The following is a 19,709-nucleotide window of genomic DNA, read 5'->3' as shown; positions in this document are numbered from 1 at the left end:
ACTTGTGTTTCCCACGAGCTAATTGTGTCCCTGTCTACATACTGGTTGAATTTGGTTAACGTAATGAATGTGTTTGTTGAATGCGAATACGTAATCAAAGTGGTGGAAATTGCTTAATGTAATGAATGTTGAATGCGAATGTTAGTTACAAATGATAAGCGTTGAAAATGATAAGCGGGAAGAATAAAGAGTAAAATAATTAATGACGCCCAATGTGGGAATCGAACCCACTACAGGAAACTGGCTCGGGTTGACATTGCCATTAAGAATGAATGGGGAAATAAAAGGCACAAATTTGCTAATTACTTAAAAACGGTAAATGTTATGAACGCGAAAAATACTGGCAAGCGTGCCATGAATTTTTGGAACGTGTGAAAGGTTGAACGAGGTGAATCGGTTGAAGCATGTGGGAGTAGTTAGATGTCAAAAAAGTGGGAGGAATAAGTTGTTTAATAATAAAGTACAATATCAATGTGTGAAGGCCTTCGCCTTCACACAACTAGAATTGCAATTTCGGAAGAAATTGCGTGTGAAGGCGAAGGCAGATGTTAAGTTACAAACGTTAAGCGTTAAAAATGATGAGCGGGAAGAATACAAAGGGAAAATAGATAATTGTGAAATAAATGGGAAGATGTTACAAATACATGTTACAAAAAGGTACAAATGATAAGCGTTAAAAATGAAACGTTACAAATGTTACAAAAAAGGTACAAATGATAAGCGTTGAAAATGATAAGGGGGAAGAATAAAGAGTAAAATAATTTATGACTCCCAATGTGGGAATCGAACCCACTACAGGAAACTGGCTCGGGTTGACATTTCCATTGTGTTTCCGACTGAGCTAATGAGGATCCTTCCTTCTTGCTGGTTGAATTTGGTTAATGTAATGAATGTGTTTGTTGAATGCGAATGCGTAATCAAAGTGGTGGAAATTGCTTAATGTAATGAATGTTGGATGCGAATGACAAAAGTTACAAATGATAACCGTTGAAAATGATAACCGGGAAGGATAAAGAGTAAAATAAATAATGACGCCCAATGTGGGAATCGAACTGACGCGGGTTTTGATACCACTCGGGAATGATGCTCATGTACTGGAATCACTTGTGTTTCCCACGAGCTAATTGAGTCCCTTACTATGTCGTGGTTGCAATTGGTTAATGTAATGAATGTGTTTGTTGAATGCGAATACGTAATCAAAGTGGTGGAAATTGCTTAATGTAATGAATGTTGAATGCGAATGTTAGTTACAAATGATAAGCGTTGAAAATGATAAGCGGGAAGAATAAAGAGTAAAATAATTAATGACGCCCAATGTGGGAATCGAACCCACTACAGGAAACTGGCTCGGGTTGACATTGCCATTAAGAATGAATGGGGAAATAAAAGGCACAAATTTGCTAATTACTTAAAAACGGTAAATGTTATGAACGCGAAAAATACTGGCAAGCGTGCCATGAATTTTTGGAACGTGTGAAAGGTTGAACGAGGTGAATCGGTTGAAGCATGTGGGAGTAGTTAGATGTCAAAAAAGTGGGAGGAATAAGTTGTTTAATAATAAAGTACAATATCAATGTGTGAAGGCCTTCGCCTTCACACAATAAAGTAGAATAACAATGTGTGAAGGCCTTCGCCTTCACACAATAACTAGAATTTGCAATTCCTGAAGGAATTGCGTGTGAAGGTGAAGAAGTTGAATAAATATTTAAGGAATGTTGAAGAATGATGTTGAAACGAGTTGAATCGGTTGAAAAATGTAGAAATGAGAAGGGAAAAAGGAATTGGGTGTGAATTTCAAAATAAAAGATGTGAAGTTTTTGGGAAGTTGTGGAATAGGTAGAAAAATGATGAACAGTTGAAAGTTGGAATGGGTTGAATCGGTTGAAAAATGTAGAAATGAGAAGGGAAAAAGGAATTGGGTGTGAATTTCAAAATAAAAGATGTGGAGTATTTGGTAAGTTGTGGAATAGGTAGAAAAATGATGAACAGTTGAAAGTTGGAATGGGTTGAATCGGTTGAAAAGTGTAGAAATTAGAGTAGAAAAAGGAAATTTTAGAGAATTTGGGTTGAATTTCAAAATAAAAGATGTGAAGTTTTTGGTAAGTGGGAAGTTGTGGAATAGGTAGGCAAAAGATGAATAGTTGAAAGTTGGAACGAGTTGAATCGGTGGAAAAATGTAGAAGTTAGAAGTGAAAAATGAAATTTTATGAAATTTTGCAAAATTTTATGCAAATTTTAAAAGTGAAAACGTGAAAATTTTGAATTTGGCAAGTTCGGGAATGTCCCCAATGTGATTTGAATGTGTTGAATGATGTGAATTTCAAACTGGAACAACGTAAATGTGAAATGTTGAATCTGCCATTAAGAATGAATGGGGCAAAAATCGCCATAAATTTGTGAATTATGCGAAAACGGAAAATTTGTGGAACGAGAAAAATGTGAGCAGACGTGCCATGAATATTTGGAATAAGTGAAAAGTGGAACGGAGTGAATAGGTTGAAGTATGTGGAAGTAGTTAAGCGTCAAAAAAGTGGGCAGAAGATGTTGAATAATAATAATAAAGGACAGGAATAACAATAGTGTGAAGGTCTTCACCTTCACACTAACTAGAATTTGCAATTCCTGAAGGAATTGCGTGTGAAGGTGAAGAAGTTGAATAAATATTTAAGGAATGTTGCAGAATGACGTTGAAACGAGTTGAATCGGTTGAAAAATGTGGAAATGAGAAAGGAAAAAGGAAATGGGTGTGAATTTCAAAATAAAAGATGTGAAGTTTTTGTTAAGTTGTGGAATAGGTAAAGAAATGATGAACAGTTGAAAGTTGGAATGGGTTGAATCGGTTGAAAAATGTAGAAATGAGAAGGGAAAAAGGAATTGGGCGTGAATTTCAAAATAAAAGATGTGAATTTTTTGGTAAGTGGGAAGTTGGGGAATAGGTAGAAAAATGATGAACAGTTGAAAGTTGGAATGGGTTGAATCGTTTGAAAAATGTAGAAATGAGAAGGGAAAAAGGAATTGTGCGTGAATTTCAAAATAAAAGATGTGAATTTTTTGGTAAGTGGGAAGTTGTGGAATAGGTAGAAAAATGATGAACAGTTGAAAGTTGGAATGGGTTGAATCGGTTGAAAAATGTAGAAATGAGAAGGGAAAAGGGAATTGGGCGTGAATTTCAAAATAAAAGATGTGAATTTTTTGGTAAGTGGGAAGTTGTGGAATAGGTAGAAAAATGATAAACAGTTGAAAGTTGGAATGGGTTGAATCGGTTGAAAAATGTAGAAATGAGAAGGGAAAAAGGAATTGGGCGTGAATTTCAAAATAAAAGATGTGAATTTTTTGGTAAGTGGGAAGTTGTGGAATAGGTAGAAAAATGATGAACAGTTGAAAGTTGGAATGGGTTGAATCGGTTGAAAAATGTAGAAATGAGAAGGGAAAAGGGAAAAAGGAATTGGGTGTGAATTTCAAAATAAAAGATGAAAACGTGAAAATGTTGAATTTGGCAAGTTTGGGAATGTCCCCAATGTGATTTGAATGTGTTGAATTATGTGAATTTGAAACTGGAACAACGTAAATGTGAAATGTTGAATCTCCCATTAAGAATGAATGGGGCAAAATTTGCCATAAATTTGTGAACTTTGTGAAAACGGAAAATTTTTGGAAGGAAAAAAATCTAAGCAGTGTTGCCATGAATATTTGGAATAAGTGAAAAGTGGAATGGAGTGAATCGGTTGAAGTATGTGGAAGTAGTTAAGCGCCGAAAAAGTGGGCAGAATAAGTAGAATAATAACTAGAATTGCAATTTCGGAAGAAATTGCGTGTGAAGGCGAAGGCAGATGTTAAGTTACAAACGTTAAGCGTTAAAAATGATGAGCGGGAAGAATACAAAGGGAAAATAGATAATTGTGAAATAAATGGGAAAATGTTACAAATACATGTTACAAAAAGGTACAAATGATAAGCGTTAAAAATGAAACGTTACAAATGTTACAAAAAAGGTACAAATGATAAGCGTTGAAAATGATAAGGGGGAAGAATAAAGAGTAAAATAATTTATGACTCCCAATGTGGGAATCGAACCCACTACAGGAAACTGGCTCGGGTTGACATTTCCATTGTGTTTCCGACTGAGCTAATGAGGATCCTTCCTTCTTGCTGGTTGAATCTGGTTAATGTAATGAATGTGTTTGTTGAATGCGAATGCGTAATCAAAGTGGTGGAAATTGCTTAATGTAATGAATGTTGGATGCGAATGACAAAAGTTACAAATGATAACCGTTGAAAATGATAACCGGGAAGGATAAAGAGTAAAATATATAATGACGCCCAATGTGGGAATCGAACTGACGCGGGATTTGATACCACTCGGGAATGATGCTCGTGTACTGGAATCACTTGTGTTTCCCACGAGCTAATTGAGTCCCTTACTATGTCGTGGTTGCAATTGGTTAATGTAATGAATGTGTTTGTTGAATGCGAATACGTAATCAAAGTGGTGGAAATTGCTTAATGTAATGAATGTTGAATGCGAATGTTAGTTACAAATGATAAGCGTTGAAAATGATAAGCGGGAAGAATAAAGAGTAAAATAATTAATGACGCCCAATGTGGGAATCGAACCCACTACAGGAAACTGGCTCGGGTTGACATTGCCATTAAGAATGAATGGGGAAATAAAAGGCACAAATTTGCTAATTACTTAAAAACGGTAAATGTTATGAACGCGAAAAATACTGGCAAGCGTGCCATGAATTTTTGGAACGTGTGAAAGTTTGAACGAGGTGAATCGGTTGAAGCATGTGGGAGTAGTTAGATGTCAAAAAAGTGGGAGGAATAAGTTGTTTAATAATAAAGTACAATATCAATGTGTGAAGGCCTTCGCCTTCACACAATAATAACTAGAATTGCAATTTCGGAAGAAATTGCGTGTGAAGGCGAAGGCAGATGTTAATTTACAAACGTTAAGCGTTAAAAACGATAAGCGGGACGAATGAAAAGGGAAAATAAATTATTGTGAAATAAATGGGAAAATGTTACAAATACATGTTACAAAAAGGTACAAATGATAAACGTTAAAAATGAAATGTTACAAATGTTCCAAAAAAGGTACAAATGATAAGGGGGAAGAATAAAGAGTAAAATAATTTATGACGCCCAAAGTGGGAATCGAACCCACTACAGGAAACTGGCTCGGGTTGACATTGCCATTAAGAATGAATGGGGAAATAAAAGGCACAAATTTGCTAATTACTTAAAAACGGTAAATGTTATGAAGGGGAAAAAAGGTGGCAAGCTTGCCATGAATTTTTGGAACGTGTGAAAGTTTGAACGAGGTGAATCGGTTGAAGCATGTGGGAGTAGTTAGATGTCAAAAAAGTGGGAGGAATAAGTTGTTTAATAATAAGAATAAAAAAAATAATAATAATAAAGTAGAATAACAATGTGTGAAGGCCTTCGCCTTCACACAACTAGAATTGCAATTTCGGAAGAAATTGCGTGTGAAGGCGAAGGCAGATGTTAAGTTACAAACGTTAAGCGTTAAAAATGATGAGCGGGAAGAATACAAAGGGAAAATAGATAATTGTGAAATAAATGGGAAAATGTTACAAATACATGTTACAAAAAGGTACAAATGATAAGCGTTAAAAATGAAACGTTACAAATGTTACAAAAAAGGTACAAATGATAAGCGTTGAAAATGATAAAGGGGAAGAACAAAGAGTAAAATGATTTATGACTCCCAATGTGGGAATCGAACCCACTACAGGAAACTGGCTCGGGTTGACAATTCCATTGTGTTCCCGACTGAGCTAATGAGGATCCTTCCTTCTTGCTGGTTGAATCTGGTTAATGTAATGAATGTGTTTGTTGAATGCGAATGCGTAATCAAAGTGGTGGAAATTGCTTAATGTAATGAATGTTGAATGCGAATGACAAAAGTTACAAATGATAACCGTTGAAAATGATAACCGGGAAGGATAAAGAGTAAAATAAATAATGACGCCCAATGTGGGAATCGAACTGACGCAGGTTTTGATATCACTCGGGAATGATGCTCGTGTACTGGAATCACTTGTGTTTCCCACGAGCTAATTGAGTCCCTTACTATGTCGTGGTTGAAATTGGTTAATGTAATGAATGTGTTTGTTGAATGCGAATACGTAATCAAAGTGGTGGAAATTGCTTAATGTAATGAATGTTGAATGCGAATGTTAGTTACAAATGATAAGCGTTGAAAATGATAAGCGGGAAGAATAAAGAGTAAAATAATTAATGACGCCCAATGTGGGAATCGAACCCACTACAGGAAACTGTTTTTAAGGCACAAATTTGCTAATTACTTAAAAACGGTAAATGTTATGAAGGGGAAAAAAGGTGGCAAGGTTGCCATGAATTTTTGGAACGTGTGAAAGTTTGAACGAGGTGAATCGGTTGAAGCATGTGGGAGTAGTTGGATGTCAAAAAAGTGGGAGGAATAAGTTGTTTAATAATAACTAGAATTGCAATTTCGGAAGAAATTGCGTGTGAAGGCGAAGGCAGATGTTAAGTTACAAACGTTAAGCGTTAAAAATGATGAGCGGGAAGAATACAAAGGGAAAATAGATAATTGTGAAATAAATGGGAAAATGTTACAAATACATGTTACAAAAAGGTACAAATGATAAGCGTTAAAAATGAAACGTTACAAATGTTACAAAAAAGGTACAAATGATAAGGGGGAAGAATAAAGAGTAAAATAATTTATGACGCCCAAAGTGGGAATCGAACCCACTACAGGAAACTGGCGCAGGTTGACATTGCCATTGTGTTTCCAACTGAGCTAATCAGGTTCCTACCTCAGTAACTGTTGAATTTGGTTAATGTAATGAATGTGTTTGTTGAATGCGAATGCGTAATCAAAGTGGTGGAAATTGCTTAATGTAATGAATGTTGAATGCGAATGACAAAAGTTACAAATGATAACCGTTGAAAATGATAACCGGGAAGGATAAAGAGTAAAATAAATAATGACGCCCAATGTGGGAATCGAACTGACGCGGGTTTTGATACCACTCGGGAATGATGCTCGTGTACTGGAATCACTTGTGTTTCCCACGAGCTAATTGAGTCCCTTACTATGCCACGGTTGAAATTGGTTAATGTAATGAATGTGTTTGTTGAATGCGAATACGTAATCAAAGTGGTGGAAATTGCTTAATGTAATGAATGTTGAATGCGAATGTTAGTTACAAATGATAAGCGTTGAAAATTATAAGCGGGAAGAATAAAGAGTAAAATAATTAATGACGCCCAATGTGGGAATCGAACCCACTACAGGAAACTGGCTCGGGTTGACATTGCCATTAAGAATGAATGGGGAAATAAAAGGCACAAATTTGCTAATTACTTAAAAACGGTAAATGTTATGAACGAGAAAAAAAGTGGCAAGCTTGCCATGAATTTTTGGAACGTGTGAAAGGTTGAACGAGGTGAATCGGTTGAAGCATGTGGGAGTAGTTGGATGTCAAAAAAGTGGGAGGAATAAGTTGTTTAATAAAAATAATAATAAAGTAGAATAACAATGTGTGAAGGCCTTCGCCTTCACACAATAAAGTAGAATATCAATGTGTGAAGGCCTTCGCCTTCACACAATAATAAAGGACAGGAATAACAATAGTGTGAAGGTCTTCACCTTCACACTAATAAAGGACAGGAATAACAATAGTGTGAAGGTCTTCACCTTCACACTAATAATAAAGGACAGGAATAACAATAGTGTGAAGGTCTTCACCTTCACACTAATGTGAAGGTCTTCACCTTCACACTAATAATAATAATAAAGGACAGGAATAACAATAGTGTGAAGGTCTTCACCTTCACACTAATAAAGTTAATGGAGTAGAATAACATATGTGTGAAGGCCTTCGCCTTCACACAATAAAGTGAATGGAGTAGAATAACATATGTGTGAAGGCCTTCGCCTTCACACAATAATAAAGTAAATGGAGTAGAATAACATATGTGTGAAGGCCTTCGCCTTCACACAATAATAATAAAGTGAATGGAGTAGAATAACATATGTGTGAAGGCCTTCGCCTTCACACAATAATAGAGAATGGTGTAGAATAACATATGTGTGAAGGCCTTCGCCTTCACACAATAATAATAATAGAGAATGGTGTAGAATAACATATGTGTGAAGGCCTTCGCCTTCACACAATAATAATAATAATAGAGAATGGTGTAGAATAACATATGTGTGAAGGCCTTCGCCTTCACACAATAATAGAGAATGGTGTAGAATAACATATGTGTGAAGGCCTTCGCCTTCACACAATAATAATAGAGAATGGTGTAGAATAACATATGTGTGAAGGCCTTCGCCTTCACACAATAATAAAGGACAGGAATAACAATAGTGTGAAGGTCTTCACCTTCACACTAATAACAGTCTCCATCACTTCAGTGCCTGCAGGTCAGATTAATGAAAGATGTTTATCTTATGAGATCACATCAAACGGCAAACATTCTGACCAAATATATCATCTTGAAGAATCGGTGAAAGCATACACCCAAATAAAGTAATCAAAACGGCAACACGGTGAGGGGTTTTAACTCGCAAACACCTGGTAACAGAGGTGAGGAAACGGGGAAACACTTCCTTAAAGTAAACCTTAAGAACTTTACAGGTTAAGATTAGTCGCAAACAGGTGGTGCATCAATGTCTTTGAGCATCCTGCATTGTTTGAAAATGAGAATGGTCGCTAGTTTCAAGCCCTGCTATGTGTAGAAATCATATTCAAAATGCCTCCCCTTCATTTTCAGTGGGAACAGTGTTGTTGGTCTCCCTTTTTTGCTAGTGCGTCATAGTCTGGAGTAAAATTTGTTGTGGCAATTCTTAGGCGAGATCCGAGGTGTTGGTCCGTTTACCTCGATCTGTGACGGGTTGATGTTGACGTTCATGTGGCTGAACGTCACGTAGCGTACGTCGAGCCAAATTGGCCGCTCTTTTAAACGCTCGGCACTGTGTCCACCTTGCTTTTCCTTGGGCGACTCATTTTAATGGAAGGATTCCAGGGGAAGGTTTGTGGGTGGCTTTAGCGCAAAACTGTATCTGAAAGCTCAGCGCGCGAATTACAAGAATGCTGTCGTCACAGCCCACGCTCTAATTTCGGGACTGATACAAATAGAGCGCGAGTGCGCCATGTCCGTACTACTGAGTACGTACTTGTGTGTGTGCACCGAGCTTTCTGACACGGCTTCCGGTAGTAAATGCGCAGGCGAGCGCTTCCTCATCTACTGGGGAAACACAGTCATTGCAGGCGAAATGACCCAAAACATTTTTTAATAATACAATTTGTTCAGGGTTGGCGGGCCGGATTAAACGGTCCCGTGGGCCGGATGTGGCCCGCGGGCCGTAGTTTGCCCACCCCTGGTCTAGTGGGACATGCCCGTAACACCACACCAGGAGGTATCCGAATTATATGTTTGAGCCACATCATCAGGCTCCTCAACACGAAGGAGCAGCGCCATTCCAGGTCTCACTGTCATTGTCTACGTGAGCATTACAGTCACCCAGCAGAACAATGGCACCCCCAGGAGGAGCGCTCTCCAGCACACCCTACAAGGACTCCAAAAAGGGTTGGTACTCTGAACTGCCGTTTGTTGCACAGGCACAAACAACAGTCAGGATCTTTCTCCCCACCCAAAGGCTACCCACTCGATAACCGGGGTACAGACGCCCAAGTTGTGTGTGGAAGCGAGTTCGTCTATATGTCTAGTCATACCCTACGTATATATGGCCCCCCAGACCCCCGGTCGGCCCCCCACACCCCCGGCTACTTTTCAGTGTTTTTTTTACATTTGCCATATCTCATCCCTAGTGTGTGTGTGCGTGTGTGTGTGGTTGCGTGTGTGTATGAGCTAAATTCTTTCAGAGGTTCTTTCCTTGTTCCACAATCTTAAGATTCTCTCGCATATCAAAACACTATATATCGGGAAATGAATGTTCCAAATTGTCCCTAGGTGTGCGTGCGAGTGCGGATGGTTGTTCGTCAAAGTCAAAGTCAGCTTTATTGTCAATCTCTCCACATGTCACAACACACAAAGAGACCGAAATTACGTTTCTCTGTGTGCCCTGGGATTGGCTGGCAACCGGTTCAGGGTGTCCCCCGCCGACTGCCCGATGACCGCTGGGATAGGCTCCAGCATGCCCGTGACCCCCGTGGAGACAAAGCGATACAGAAAATGGATCGATGGATGGATATTTTGTCTGTGCAGGTGTAAGCGCTGTGAGGCATGTATGAGAGCTGAATGTGGAGATTGCAATTTCTGCCGAGACATGAAGAAGTTTGGAGGACCTGGAAAGCTTAAGCAAACCTGTGTGCTGCGCCAGTGTCTTTCGGTAAGTCCCGTTTTTTTTTTTTTTTTTTTTTTTTTTTCATGAGATGTTAACAGTAATTGATGAAAAAAAGAAGTTCACTGTTTCCACTATATTTTATTTTGCATATAAGGCTATAAACTAAATCTTATACAGTAATCCTTCGTAATTAGGGGCAATTTTTAGAGTGCTCAATCGGCCTATCAAGCATGTTTTTGGGATGTGGGAGGAAATCGGAGTGCCCAGAGGAAACCCGCGCGGGCTCGGGGAGAATATGCAAACTTCACACAGAGAGAGCCGGACGTGGAATCAAACCAGCACCCTCCTAACTGTGAGGCGGACGTGCTACCCAAGCCACCCGTCAACAGAAACAGTTAAACAGAAATTTCAGTTTAAGCTCTACACCGGGGGTCCCCAAACCTATTCGAATGTGGGCCACATAACTCTTTTCTGATTGGGGGCCGGGGTTTTTTGCACCAAAAAACAGGTGACAGTTGCAAGGGTGCCTGAAAATAAAAATGTATTGTTTTCCAGAAAGCCACTCATTAAGTCATGAAATACTAACACTGTGAAATATGAATATGAAATAAATAAGCAAATATCAGTGTGAACTGTGGGCCTGTATCTGGCTGGTGAGTAATTGAATGTCAGCTTTCGTTTTAGTCACAGCTAGTCTCAAACACTGATGCAGATGTTTGTCTGTTAATTTTGATCTCATCTGAGTTTTCATTTGTTTCATTTGTGAAATGCTCTCAGATCTACGTACTGTCAAAAATGTGGACATCTTCATTGCGTGTTTTTTAATGTTTGGGTACGTGTCTTGTCGGAGGGCAGCTTAAAAGTGATTGGGGCTGTTAGACTTGAATGATTCTTTCAGGCATCACAGTTCTTTAACTTGACCAACTCAAACTGATAAGAAGGCTGGGCTGCATTGATGTCGACAACAAAAGAGACAGATTTCTTTTGCATAGACATGGAGTTAAATGGAATCGCACACTGAACTCCTCCTTTGGCATTTCCAGTGCTTACACACATTTTTCAGCTAGGGACCGGACCGCTGGTTTCTCTGCAGAGTAGTTTTGGGTAGCAGGGTGACGTTCAAATTTGTGCTTTTGCACTTGTTCTAAAAGCAGTGCTAGCTTTACCTCAATAGCCTTTATGTGGAAATACATGTCATGGATGAGTTTGCCTTTGCCTTATAGGTGCAAGTTCAGGCTATTTAGCATTTCTGTCAGATCTGTTAAAAAAGTAAGGTGCCATTTCCAATCTGGGCTGATTAACTCTGGACCGTTTTTTCTTTTGACAGAAGAAATGTGTTAATTTCGGGCAGCAGCTCGTAAAAACGCCTCAAAACTGCCCGGGCTCAACCATCGTACTTTTCTGTAGTACAGCACTTTGCCACGCGCAGACTCTGACTCAGACAGGAATTGTTGGAACTGCCTGTGTTTAAGTCCCTTTGCTCTGATGATATTAATGATTGACACCAAAACCTTCATGACAGAATCCCACTTCAAGAATTTGCAGCACAGTGGTTGTTGGTGAATTAAGCAGTGGACTTGTAGCGGGGCCGTGCGACCCCGTTCTTCCATATTACGATTCATGAGTCCTCTTCGACCTCAAGAAACGCCCACCATACTAGGAGTTTTGTCTGTTGTGATGCTGGAAATCTTTGACCAGTACAGGTCCAGCTCTTCTATGGTTTGGAACACTGCGAAAACATCCTCTCGTCGTAGTCCAGTTGAGATTTTGGAGGGTTAGGGTTCGAGTTAGCCAGATCCTCGCATGTTTCAAAAATTTGCGCTGATTCCACAAATAAAAATGAGCAGCTGTGCTGTGTCCTGCACGTCCGTGCTCTCATCCAATGCGAATGAAAAAAAGACCAATACTTTCGTCTTCTGCTGCAGCTGCACATTTACGTTCTTCAATCCCTCTAGTAATTGTACTCACCGACATACTCACGGCATTAAAGACATCTTTCTTTTCGGGACATACCACTTCTGCAACAGTATTCAAACATTCCTTGACAAATTCCGTGAATCGTTTACCGCTGCTCACTATCAGATGAGCTTTGCAAAAGCTCGCCCAAACAAATGACTGGTTAATCTGAGTTTGAAGTACAAATATATTCTGCTCATCTGACAGTTCACATTTTCTTGTTGAGATGAATGGTTGTTCGTCTCTGTGTGCCCTGCGATTGGCTGGCAACCGGTTCAAGGTGTCTCCCGCCTACAGCCCGATGATCACTGGGATAGGCTCCAGCACGCCCGCGACCCCCATGGGGACAAAGCAAAATAGAAAATGGATGGATGGATGGATGGATGGATGGATGGATGGATGGATGGGCGGGCGGGCGGGCGGGCGGGCGGGCGGGCGGGCGGGCGGGCGGGCGGGCGGGCGGGCGGACGGACGGACGGACGGACGGACGGATGGATGGATGGATGGATGGATGGATGAATGGATGGAGTTTGTCTGATCGCATTTAGCCTTACAAACTATCATACTATTTTTGATTGTATTCTTTGAATACTGCCATGGTTTTCTTGACAGGTAGGACAAACACCTATTTCTTTGCATTGAACAAAAAAATAGTGTAATAGTGTGTCCACTGCAGGTTATAAATACCCTGCATTCTGAATAAAAAAAATTCTTACCGACCTTTTCGCTAGTAATGCATTCAGTTTATTATTGCACTATGCAGGGGGCTTTGTGCAGTGAAAGGGTGATTTCCTCCTCTTGGTCTGCGCCTGCGTGTGAAGTAGGAAGACATCCTTACGCTGATTGGCTGATGCTGACAAGGCGGCAGTCTATTATATCAGGGATGAGAATTTTCCGCGGATCCGTGGATTTCTGTGTTTTTTTCCGTCGAAAGTATCATTTTCGTGAATCGTGTAAATCCGTTGAGAATATATATATTTTTTTATATATATAGGGCGGGGGGGGTATGGAAGCGGCCGGCCAGTTGGCCGGGCAACGTTAGCCTCGTGACTTGCGAGCATTCGGCCGCCTGCCGTGATGGCATCTTTAGGCACATCTCAAGGCAAAATTAGTACGGAAATTGGCTTTGCTCTGTAAACCTAACTCACTGGCAGCAGTGATGCGACAACATCCGCCTTATTTTCGGCAGGATTTTGGCGCTACTTTCGTCACATCATTTCCATTTGTTAACTTACGCGGAGAACTAGTGTTTTTACACCGCCACAATGTAAATTTGCAATTGGGTTTTCATCACTTGTACGAGTTATTTAGTTAGATAGATCTAGGGCCTACTTGGCAAAAATTTTCGCCAGCATGAGGATCGTGCCAGGGAAATAGACAAGCCGAACGGGATCAAGAACTGCTTCAGATGGGCATGGCTCAAGAGTAACGTCATTGTACAACTCGGAACACAGTCCGTAACCACGTGCTTGACGGAACATATCCGTAAAGTAGATGTCCTGTGGAAGGTTTTGTGTATTTTCTGTCAAGATATGATCAGCTATGGAGGTCGCGGCACTAGGAATATTAAGGAGCACATCGAAACAAAATTTTACAAGCATGTGGGTTTAGAAAGTAACATGATGTTACATGTAAGCTAATGTTACGCTATTGTCATGCTCTCTCTCTCGCTCTCTCCCTCTCCCTCTCCCTCTCCCTCTCCCTCTCCCTCTCCCTACCTACCTACAAACCTACCCACCCACCCAAACCTACCTACCTAACCACCCACCCACGGCAGCCAAGAGTAGTATAAGAATAGGGACCTTGGGGGTGGGGGTTAGACCTTCTTCCATAATTTCGCAGAGATGGCTCCACAGCTGTGTCTCGATCATTCTGCACACATTAGTTAAACTGAGAAGGCAGCCAACTGGTAATTACTATTAGCATAGCGAACATTAAAGATAAAGAATTGGGACAAACTATACCAGCTAGTGACACTTGCTATTGGCCAACTGACAGACCTACCGACCAACCAACCAACCAACCAACGCATAGACCTTAGTGCCAGTGATTTGATGAGTTTCTGTGACCAATTTGAAGGCGTTTCATAAGGAGTAGTCGGGCTGTTTGATTTTTATGATTGCTTTGTTACAGTGTTAGTGATAGCTTGGACTGTTTTTCATTCGGAAAGGGGGAACATTGTAGACGCACCTCATCCATATAGTCACTCACAAGTGGCTGCTTTATTCACGTGTCCATTCACATAATTCACATAGCATCAAAATGACTCACTCAATCCGCCTGTTATTGTCATCTGCGTATTGCTTCTCTTTTAATAAAATGTCAACAGACTTTATTATGTGGGGAGCATTGAAGGTGACGGACGGCAAACGGACCCCTTCGACTGCCGAACAACATGCATGACATAAATTAACGAAACAAAAAAACAAAAAACATGCCTATCTGAAAAAAACAAGACCTTCTATACGACGCTCTTTCGGGGTTAACGCAATTCCCAAATTCTAGACCCCAAAGTTCGCGTAAAATTGAGCTTTAGCTGTATTGGTTATTGGCCTACTTTGCTACTAATATTTGGTATCAGGATTGGGCCAAAAAAATTGTATTGGTTTATTTCTGTTCAGAAATTTTGTTTTGAAAAGTAAACCTTGGTGTTTGTCATATAAACCTGATTTTTTTTTTCCCTTTCTTTCCAGCCAGGACTACCACTGTCTGCTGTTTGTGAAATATGCAAGGAGCCTAACCAAGATGAAACTGGAGATTGGCTCTTTAGTTTGATGGAATGTTCGAATTGTGCACAGATAATCCACCCTGCTTGCCTCACGGTACAGAATGTTAGTGTTTTTCCACTCTTTTTGAAGTTCAAATATTTATATTTACTGTATTTTTTGGACTAAAAGTCGCTCCGGAATATAGGTGGCATTAGCCATAAAATGCACAATAACGTGAAAAGAAAACAGATATAAGACTCTCCGGAGTGTAAATCGCATTTTGGGGGAAATTAATTCGACAAAGTCCAACACCAAGAACAGACATGAATGAGTAACAACAGGCTAAACGATAGGTATGCTAACGTGACATAAACACAAACGAAGAGCTGAGAACGTAACATTCAGAGTTGATATAACTATTACATAAATAACACGTTTATAAAACCATCTGTGTCACTCCAATTCATTAAATCCATCGATTGTCCTTTATGACGGCGATTGCACTTCAAAATATTCCACAGGCACATATAACGATATATAAATTATATATCAAATAACTATTACATTCATCCATCCATTTTCTGAACCGTTTACTACCCACGGGGGTCGCGGGCGTGCTGGATCCTATGCCAGCCGTCATCGGGCAGTAGGCGGGGGACACCCTGAACCGGTTGCCAGCCAATCGCAGGGCACACAGAGACAAACAACCATTTGCACTCGCACTCATACCTAGGGACAATTTGGAGTCTGCAATCGGCCTACCAAGCATGTTTTTGGGATGTGTGAGGAAACCGGAGTGCCCGGAGAAAACCCATGCGGGCCCGGGGAGAACATGCAAACTCCACACAGGGAGAGCCGGAGGTGGAATCGAACCCGCACCCTCCTAACTAACTGAGAGGCGGACGTGCTACCCAGTGCTCCACCAATAACCCCCCATAACTATTATATGAGCAGTAATATTATCAAACCATCTGTGTCACACCAAATCATTAAATCCATCAATCGTCCTTTATAAGATAAGATAAGATAAGAGGAACTTTATTAATCTCACGTGTGAGAAACTGCATGTAACAACAGCCCGATTAACAGGAAGGTACAAGTAGGGGGATAAAGGTGCAAAAAGAGACTTCTGGACTTTATGTCAACAATGCCGGCTGGGTGCGCTTCAAAATATTCCACAGGCCCATATAACGATATATATAAATTATATATCAAATAAATATTATATAAGAAATAATATTATCAAACCATCTGTGCCACTCCAAATCATTAAATCCATCGATCAAATTCCTCGTCCTTTGACAACAACGCTCCTCAGTATGTCGCCCCCCCCACCCAAACTATGAAAAAAAAATGCGACTTATAGTCCGAATATTACGGTAATATTTATGTATATATTTATAAATTTCTCTAAGGGGGTTTACTGTAATTTCTAGACTATAAGCGTCACCTGATTATAAACCTCACTAGCAGTTTGTTTTTCATACATAAGCCGCACCGTACTAAAAGCCGCATGTGCTCTTGAGTTATTTACAAAGAAAGACGGTATACAGAATGAGTTTTCATAGTTTTAATAACATACAGTATTTATTCTAATTATCGCCCAGGGCGATAATTAGAGAAAGTTTATGGGGGGGTGGGCGATTAATTGAGAACAATCGCCAAGGGGCACTGAAATGGGCAATATGTATATTTTCCTTATGTAGTATGCAATACCTCCATCTCACTGCTGTTCTTAACACTAGAACTGTTTTGATCTACCTCTAACAGCGGGGTGCGTCAATTGACGCTCCATCGATGCGACACGTTACCGTTGCACATCACATCTTGCGCACGTCATGTTATCGCGATCGTCTTGTTCGAGCGCACGCCCCGATAACATAATTGTGTGAGGAAATTGTAGCGGAGTGACGAGTGTAATTGTATCATAGGTTATGGAGAAAAACAATTTAAAAGGGATATTCGACGTGCTGTCAAATAAGTTATATTTAAACTTGCGCAATGACGTTGGTATGCGGTCGCGAAGGAAAACGTAAGTTTTGGGCGGAATTTTTAGCAGCATGGGCGATAATTAGAGGTATCAATGTTTCTTATTTATGTCATCGCTAACACACACTGGGCGATTATTAGAATAAGGGCGATAATTAGAATAAATACGGTACCTCAACCTTTCTTCCAAACAATGCCCGTGACGTGGCAGTAACACAGCAGCAACACGGAAGTAACACAGCACTAATAGGGCTGGATAAAAAGAAACATTGGTAAAAGTCACTGAAACACGGCAGTAACAAAGCAGCAACACGCTACCACAGCACTAACAGGGCTGGTTAAAAAAATACCAGTAAAAATCAGAGCCGTCTTCATCTTCCTCCTATGCACTGAAACCACCAAAGTCTTCCTCCTTAGTGTCTGATTGGAATAGCGTCAGTAGAAGATTTGTCCATACATGCATAAAACATAAAATAAATCCCCTCACAATTATGAACACTTGTAAAAAAGCACTGCAATCAAATTAACCAGTAACCTAATGCTAGCGTTAACGAGAAGCTAACAAATGCATTTACCAAGTTTTTCGGACTAAAAGTCGCTCCGGAATCGCATTTTGGGGGCAATTTATTCGACAAAATCCAACACCAAGAACAGACATGAACGAGCAACAACAGGCTAAACGATAGGTATGCTAACGTGACATAAACACAAACAAAGAGCTGAGAACGGGCCTGACGTAACATTCAGAGTTTTTCAAATAACTATTACATGAATAACACGTTTATAAAACCATTTGTGTCACTCCAATTTATTAAATCCATCGATCGTCCTTTATGTCAACGATGACGGCGCTTGCACTTCAAAATATTCCACAGGCAATAATATTATCAAACCATCTGTATCACTCCAAATCATTAAATCCATCGATCAAATTCCTCATCCTTTGTCAACAACGCCGCGCGTAGGGGTTGACTCCCTTAGCCCATTCCTCTCCCGAGGAACCCACTGGGCAGTGGTACTATTTAACCCATAGTTAGGGGCTGGTTCGTGGGCACCAGGGCGTGTCCACACACCGGTGGGCCTGCGTGCCGCACGTCTAGGGGTCAAACCTCCTCCGAGTACCTTGTAGTTTAGCCTGGGTACGTGTTGTACCCAGTTACCATGTGTCGCCGCGTGGAGGCACTACATTGGGCTTGCTGTTAGAGAGGCTATGTACTGGCAGGGAGAGACTTCGGCACTCGGCTCTCCCGTTCGCATACTGCTAGCGGTGAGGGTTGACAGTGACAAGTGACATGCACTGGGCACTCCACCAACACTCCACCAACACACTAGACTCATCATAACAACCCGATTTGGTCTTATGAAGTCAGACACACAACTTAGAGTACCACTATAAACCTCAAAAATGTCAGTGTACACATATTGTTCGGGTTTGTTAGTGTCAACATGTTTTTGTTATTGTATATATGTTGTTTTGTGTTATTCGGGCCAATAAATGCAATTGCTATACAGACACCATGTCATTTGAGTGATAACATGACACAGATGACCCCTCCCAAAAAAAACAACAACAAAATGACCCTGCCCTCTCCCAAATAAAGGTGTCCTCTTTTTCAGAAACCTAAATCTGATCACGACAAAATCAAAACTCGAATGTAGCATACATTACTGATTTTTAAAGGCCTTTAGAAGTGACGTTTTTTTTAAACCAAACAGCTGTATTCCCCAGTGACATTTGAGTTTATTGCAGGCAATAAAATCAAGCTATAATTCATTAATTAAATAAATATTTACATTAGCATTATATATCGGTAACTTTTCTTCTTTCACTGCAGATTCGGGGTGAAGGAATTATCAACAGAGACCTTCCAAGCTGTTGGGAATGTCCGAAATGTGTTCAAGGGATCACTGACTCAGAGGTACACAATTGACAAACAGAAGGATGAGTGTGCAATATAAAGAGAGAATGCAAGTTTACAAAACATGCAGTTCACTCATCATGTAAGTCCATTGTTATTTTAATTACCGTATTTTCCGCCCTATAAGGCGCACCTAAAAACCTATATTTTTATCAAAAGTCAACAGTGCGCCTCATAGTCCGGTGCGCCTTATATATGGATCAAGTGATGAATTTGTTGATCCATACTGGTTGTACACAGTGCTCCGCCAAAATGTTTTAGTACGTTTTAGTACGACTAGTAAATTACAAGGTCGCATCGCTTCCCAACATTACGGTAACTGTAGTCAGGGGGCGTCACCGAATAGCTGTTGTACCCGTGAGGCTATTTCATTTCAAAATAGGCTGCTCCGTTAATGCTTCGAGTAAATCTACGGATCGATATGGAAGGGAAACATAGGTAAGTAGTACCAATGCGTTAGATCGAACTTTAGTCAGTTCTGATCATTTTATAGGAGCTCGTTTGAGAAACGCGATTGTTTACACTTTGCTGAGGCTCATGGGAGATTGCGAGCTGAGGGTCATGGGTTTTTGCCGATTGCTAATGCTATAACGATAGCTGCTATACGCACGAGGCTATCTCATGTCAAAATAGGCTGCTCTGTTCATGTTTCGAGTAAATCTACGGATCGATATGGAAGGGAAACATAGGTAAGTAGTACCAATGCGTTAGATCAAACTTTAGTCAGTTCTGATCATTTTATAGGAGCTCGTTTGAGAAACGCGATTGTTTACACTTTGCTGAGGCTCATGGGAGATTGCGAGC

The sequence above is a fragment of the Syngnathus typhle genome, linkage group LG3, assembly GCF_033458585.1.
Source record: "Syngnathus typhle isolate RoL2023-S1 ecotype Sweden linkage group LG3, RoL_Styp_1.0, whole genome shotgun sequence".
Taxonomy (NCBI): domain Eukaryota; kingdom Metazoa; phylum Chordata; class Actinopteri; order Syngnathiformes; family Syngnathidae; genus Syngnathus; species Syngnathus typhle.
The sequence above is the reverse complement of the archived record's forward strand: the minus strand, read 5'-3'. Positions refer to the sequence as shown.